General features: G+C 43.9%; 1 long non-coding RNA gene across 1 annotated transcript; it reads right to left on the bottom strand.

Annotated features, from left to right (window-relative positions):
* Window positions 1-1,287: 1,287 nt before the first annotated feature.
* LOC119280828 lies at window positions 1,288-4,960 on the bottom strand. The gene is made up of 5 exons (XR_005138188.1): window positions 4,887-4,960; window positions 4,727-4,788; window positions 4,255-4,632; window positions 2,862-3,398; window positions 1,288-1,402 (listed from the first exon to the last, which is right to left on the bottom strand). It is a non-coding gene; the product is annotated as an uncharacterized LOC119280828 (long non-coding RNA).
* Window positions 4,961-6,307: the final 1,347 nt, after the last annotated feature.

The raw sequence follows: 6,307 nt of genomic DNA, 5'->3' as shown, positions 1-6,307 counted from the left end.
TGATCCATAACATATACATAGCAGCTGCCAGCCAACTCTTGTTGATCCTATCTAATACATGGACCTATTCGGCATTGAATAAGCCTACTGAATTAGCCGACCTCTCAAGACAAGCTGGCATTACAAGCATGGTCATACTGTAATAGTAAAACCACCTTGAAGCATTTCAGCAAAAGATGCAATGGTTTCAGAATAAACTGTGTTTGGCCTAAAATGGGAGCACCTCTAGTCCTCTAGGCCAAGATTGTGTAACACAATCTTGTACCACTAGAATGCAGAACACGAAAATAGCTACAAACTAAACTTGAGCATGCTGCACTTACCAAAAGCTAGTTGTCCACAGAGTCAAAATTAAATGGATGAAGCCTTATCATCGGGGTTGGGGAGTCGCCTTATCATCACGATGGGGGGATCGCCGCACAAGCAGCAAGCACGACCCCCATGCCACAGCCTGGACGATCATGGTTGGTGATGCAGCGGTCGCGACCAGCGCCACAAGCCCACAACTGACTATTGGCATGGCTCTCTCTCTTGCACTGGGAGCAGTTTCTCGTGCTCCCCGTCACCTCTCCCAGCTTCATATGCCTCCTCCTCTTCCGATGATGTATTATATTGTATGTCACTGTTTTATGTTTCTGAAAAAAAACTGGAATTGAACTTTAGTTTTCGCTTCCCAATTGCATAAGTAAATGTACTGGCAAATCCACCAGAATAATAAGGGAGTAAACCATTTGTAGAATAAACTCCATATTTAACAATATGGGAGATAGCCTTCATGTATGCATGTCATTATTTTCTTGCTCGTCTAAATGGTGAGAGAAGCGCCAAATATGATGTCTAGGAAATGCGAGCTAGCTACATGATACAAAATCCAAAATCAAAACAAATCTACTACACAAGTACTCCCTCCGTAAACTAATATAATAGAGTTTAGAATACTAAAATAGTAATCTAAATGCTCTTATATTAGTTTACAGAGGGAGTATCTATCAGCTGATTATGTTGAACTTGGAAGTCAAAGATGCAATGCAAAAGTGACAAGAAGCTATTCAGATTGTATTAAAGAGGCATTGCATTTCAAAAAAGGTTCCTAATAGTCAAAACCAAGATAGAAAGGGAAAACTCATTTGTAGAATCGTGCTGACCAAGTGCAAGTGCAGTCCAAAATGGAATATCCAGGTGACAACAATCAATCATAAATAGCGGTGTAAATCTAAAATCAAGCAAAGAATTGTAATGTCTCAACTGGTCTGGTGTCCCAATCATTAGATGCAATATTACCTTTATTTTCATTAGGTTCGCTTTGCTCACATGTCCCCCTTCGCTCATTGAGATGCCAACCATTGTGATTTTGGGTACAAGAGGGTTTGCTTGCAAATCATTGTTCATGATTGAATCGAATCTGTGTACCAAACCAAGAGGACTCAAAAATAGGTGGATAAACACTCCAAATAAATCCTAACCAAACAATAGCAAGATACATTATGATTATAAAACAATTTTTTCTCTAAAAAAATTAACCATGTTTGGTCCAGTATCAAGTAGAACGCCCGTGCGTTGCCACGGGCCAACAAATGGTTTATCACGAGCCCCTCAACTTCAGCTCTTTGATCATTGTGTTACTTCACAATGTTGTCACCCCACTCTAAATTCGTTTTGTGTTCCCTTCAATTCTATAAAATTGTTGAGTCCCATCACCCGTAACAATTGGATCAACAAGTTGCTTGTTGGCTTCAGCTCCACTCATATGAACCCTCCTACGCCACGATTAAAATCACCCATACAAAGGAAAATAGCTAGAGTCGTACGTATCATATGCCCATAATCATTAAGCTGTAGCACTTGTGTTGTTGAATTAGCTATCATAAAAATAATCTGTCTCCACTTTTGTCCACTACAAATCGCATGGAACAAGTTATTCTCACTTGAATTGATGACTCAACTTATCTGTATTCTGTTATGCAAATGATTGCATGCATCGTCGTCCCTCTAGATGGCTAGAGTGTAACACTTCATGACGGAGTATCTAGCCTTTTCATCGACCATTGTGATTCCCAAGCAAGCTTAAGTTTTGAGATCTAATGGGAAATTCAAATTGAAGCACTTCCGAAGAGAAGCGAATGATATGATACAAGAGTTGGCTATATGTTTTTCATTATAAAAATCATCATAATCGTGTCAATGAACCCCCTCACTTTTTTCCATGTAATATCGTAAATAGTGTAATTACTATTGATATGAATAGAGACATAATGGCCTTCCCTAGAAAAAGCAAAACATTACGCACATCCCACTTCAATGCATACCACAACATAGGATGAAAATTGGTCGTAATTAACCTAGCAAAAAGGCATAGGACAACTATATCATATCCAACCTAAAAATAGACATATATTTTGACGGCATAGTGAACTTCATCTCACCACTCAAGGAAGCACATGACATGATAAAGAAAGGCAAAAAAAGGCATTGAAGTAAATGTATATGAACTGGGAGAAATGAGATGGTGAGAATAATCTCAGTTTACACACTATGAAAATGTAAATATCTCAAGAAAAATGGCATATCCAGTTGTTACTCAGCAAGCAGTATGAATAATATTCTTCCAATGTGCACCAATCAAGAAAACATGGGCTCTATTTTGGTAACCCGCAAAACTTAATAAAACCACTTCGCCTTGTTTGATCTTCAACCACATTTACAGTTTGATTTCGTCTGGTCTGACTCACAAAAACATGGACTAATAATTACGCATCACATTTAGAGCTCAATCCATACCTACATCTAGCTGAGTATTGTCTAACAGTTCATGATCTACCATTAGAGAGCATATGTGAAACTTTGAACCAACCACGATTTACCTCAAAGCTACCCACACTTTTCCCTTCTCCATACACATAATTGAGGAAGCGACACTACTTCTCATCAGTTTCACCTTAGTCTCCCGTTGTCGCTCACCTCCTCACCATTGCCGCCTGCGGCCCTAGGAAGTGGATGTGGTGACCTGTAGCAACCAATAACATAACTTTAGGCCTACAAGATATTAAGGAGTCAGCCCTTGACCTACAAGGCTACAGCACGTTCTATCCGAATGAAGCACCCACAACACTTCGCCCTTGCCTCCCTGCCTCGCCCAGCTCCTCCTCCTCCTCGTCGTTGGTCGTCGTGGTAAGGAGGTTGCAACAAGAGAGGCCCTGTTCTTTGGAGGGACAGAGGCGGTGACCTGTGGCGGTGGCTGGGAGAGCTGGAGCATGAGGCGACGGCGACCATTGAGGTGACACGCTTTGGAGGGTTGGAGGCGTAGGTGGTGGAAGACGACCATGGCGTGTCGCGTGCATTATAGATAGCAAGAATCAATGCCATGCCGGTGTTCTTGATAGTATAATGCTACCAGTGCCCTACAAAATGTGGACAAAAGGTAACAGTAAATATTTCTTTTTGTGAAAAATGAAAATAAACTAATGAAACAAACAATGCAGAAACACATTTGCAGTGATGTATAGTAGTTTTTACTTGCAGGAAATATCAAAAAAGAAGTAAACTTCAGTAAAATGTAAACCCACAAATGGAAATCTAGCATTACTTCTACTAATTGACAAGCATCTTGTTTAGTTAACAGGGGCAGGTGTGATTTTGCTCACAGATAGAGCAAAGGTTTAAAAATCTTAAATAACTGCATGCTTTTTTAATCTAGAAAAATCAAGCAAAGCTAATGTGTGAGTATAAGCTATAAGGTTCAAAACTGTTAGCACACGTTTGTAAGATTTGTCAATTTGTTACAATGCTAGCTATTTTTTTAACAGCCATATGCAGATATATACTACAATAAAAAAGCAAAAGCATTCATTTCTTGAACCTGGCGTTGAACTAATGATGTATCTCACAGTACTCCACTTTTGCCTTTGTAAATCCGGGTACATAATCTCGTAGATCATAAATTAACTTAATATACTGCATGCACAGGATACCATCAATTTCAGAATTAAATAAAGCATGTGTCATTATAATTTCCGTTCTGAACGGCAAACCGGTAATATATTTGGAAAGGTCATGAGGAATTGCACCATTGTTCATATTATAGCCATACTTTGCCTAGTGAAAATTATTTCTCATATCATGTGTAAAAACACGTAGAGTATCTAGAGCAGAATGAACAAAATGAAAGATAAATTCCATCATCTAGCAAACTACTTTGACAGAAAGTAAATTAACCAGCTAAAAATGACAGTGAAGACGGATCACTAAGAATCTTACGTGTACCACTCACATCCTTGCTCAGCCCCATGGCCTCCAGCAGCACCATTAGTGTGTGTGTGTCTGTGCGCGCGCGTGTCGCTGGTGCTCCTTCGACGTCTATGCGACGGCTGCAACACAACGGCCATGCCACTGTACACTGCCGCCGCCTCGCTCATTGTTTTCTTCCAGATGCTGCCACCGGCCTCCACTATGCCTCCCCATCTACCCATCCCAATTGCCACAGCGGGATCGCATCAGCTCGCGCCAACAAATGCCCGTGGGCATCCTTCCTCTCCACATGCTTTGGGCCCTGTTTGGGGTACACCCTCATAACCTGCAATATTTCTTGTGCCCAAACTTGCCTGCTGCTACGTTTCACAATGCCCATGATGCCTCCTAATAAGTTGTCCACAAATTTGAAACCATAAATCATTTACTGTAGTATGCATCGCTAGATGAGGTAACCTTGAACCAGCAAATGAAAGCATACCTTCCTGAGAACTCTATTCTCACACTTCTCACACATTTTATGAGACTCGATAAAGCTTTGATCTGAGAATAATATTTAGTTAATACATAGAAACTGTAACTGATGATGAAAGAATCAAGGTGCTGTTAGGTAAATCGAGACAAAAGGGTGATTAGCTAACCTGTGATATTGTTTCCAACAATTAGGATTGAGTCAACCATGTATACATCTCCAGACTCCAGCTACAAGATTCCCTAATCAACGAAGAACCCAATTCAATATACAAGCATCAATTTGCCTGTCTTGTAACATCATAGAAGCTGTCCTGTAGTAAAACGGGAACTTACCATCTCTAGGACGCGGGGCGGCAACCCATGCCGAGCGGCCGCGGCGAGGTGCCGTCATGGTGGTGCTTCGGGGGGACTGCCACTGGCCGTCCTCCTCACCGCCACCCACGAGGACGCGCCAACACCGGTCGTTGCATGTCGTCCTGGGCGGGGCGGTGGTATTGAGTGAGATGGATTGGGGGGAACCACGACCTCCTTTGAGTACTACACTGACCTGGGGTTGCGATGGCGCCGGCTGCGGCGGTCTCGGAGGTTGGGCGGCGGCGGCTGGGAACCCTAGCGAAGGCGGCGGCGGCGGCTGGGAACCCCAGCGATGGCGGCGGCGGCATCCCAAGACCACGCCCTAGGATTTCCTAGATCGAGGAAGCAACTGGATCGAGAGGAAAAAATACGGGCTCAAAACCGGTTTATTTAGTGTGTGCGTAGGGGTGGGGTTGGGGAGGCGACGAAAAAAATCTACGACGGTTAACCTACGAAAAAAACCGAACAAAAGTGGTGAGATGAAAATTGACCGGCGGAGACTACCAACTGCTCCATTAGGTGTAGAGACTATAATAACTAAAACGTGCAGTGAAAATCTCCTCCATTTTAAGGGAATAGGTCTCTACACCATATCGTCATCCATGACCTAGCCAAACAGCCACCGGAGATGGAGTAGATGGAAGAATGATCCAGATCCAAGCGCCTCCTCCTCAGGAAAGAAGGTGTGATGGGAGGCGACGGGCGTGGCGATGGGCTTGCCGACGGACGAGAGTCTCTGCCACCGCCGATCCAGCCGGAGCCACCGCTGCCGCTCCCGCCGGGTGATGGGGTGGACTTGGGGGACGACGGAGGGGGCTTTCTCCGCCGCCGATCTGCCTGGCTGCCTCGTCCCATGGTGAGTCGCCTCCGCCTCCGCCGCCGCTGCGGTTGTCGCCGGATCCACCTCTCCCTTCGGATGAGTTGTGGCCGGCGTGCGCGGTGGATCCTGTGGCGGTGATCGATCTGTCCCCTACTCTGGTATCTCGTCGAGATTCCTCGACGGAGGATCGGGATCGGGGATTTTTGAATCCTACGAAATGGATCGTCCGTTTTGAAGATGCTCATGAGGTGGGGCGATGGATCAATGGCCTGATCTACTCGCACCCATCTCGTTGGATGACGATCCGAGATGAAGAAGGAGATATTTTGGCCGGACGACATCTCAACGTTGATGAAGAGCTTCATATCGGTAAGCGCTTATCAATTGATATTTTCAATATCGAGGTTCTTGAGT

The sequence above is a fragment of the Triticum dicoccoides genome, chromosome 3B (assembly GCF_002162155.2).
Source record: "Triticum dicoccoides isolate Atlit2015 ecotype Zavitan chromosome 3B, WEW_v2.0, whole genome shotgun sequence".
NCBI lineage: Eukaryota > Viridiplantae > Streptophyta > Magnoliopsida > Poales > Poaceae > Triticum > Triticum dicoccoides.
Note: the sequence above shows the minus strand (reverse complement) of the source record. Positions and strands in the feature narration are given on the sequence as shown.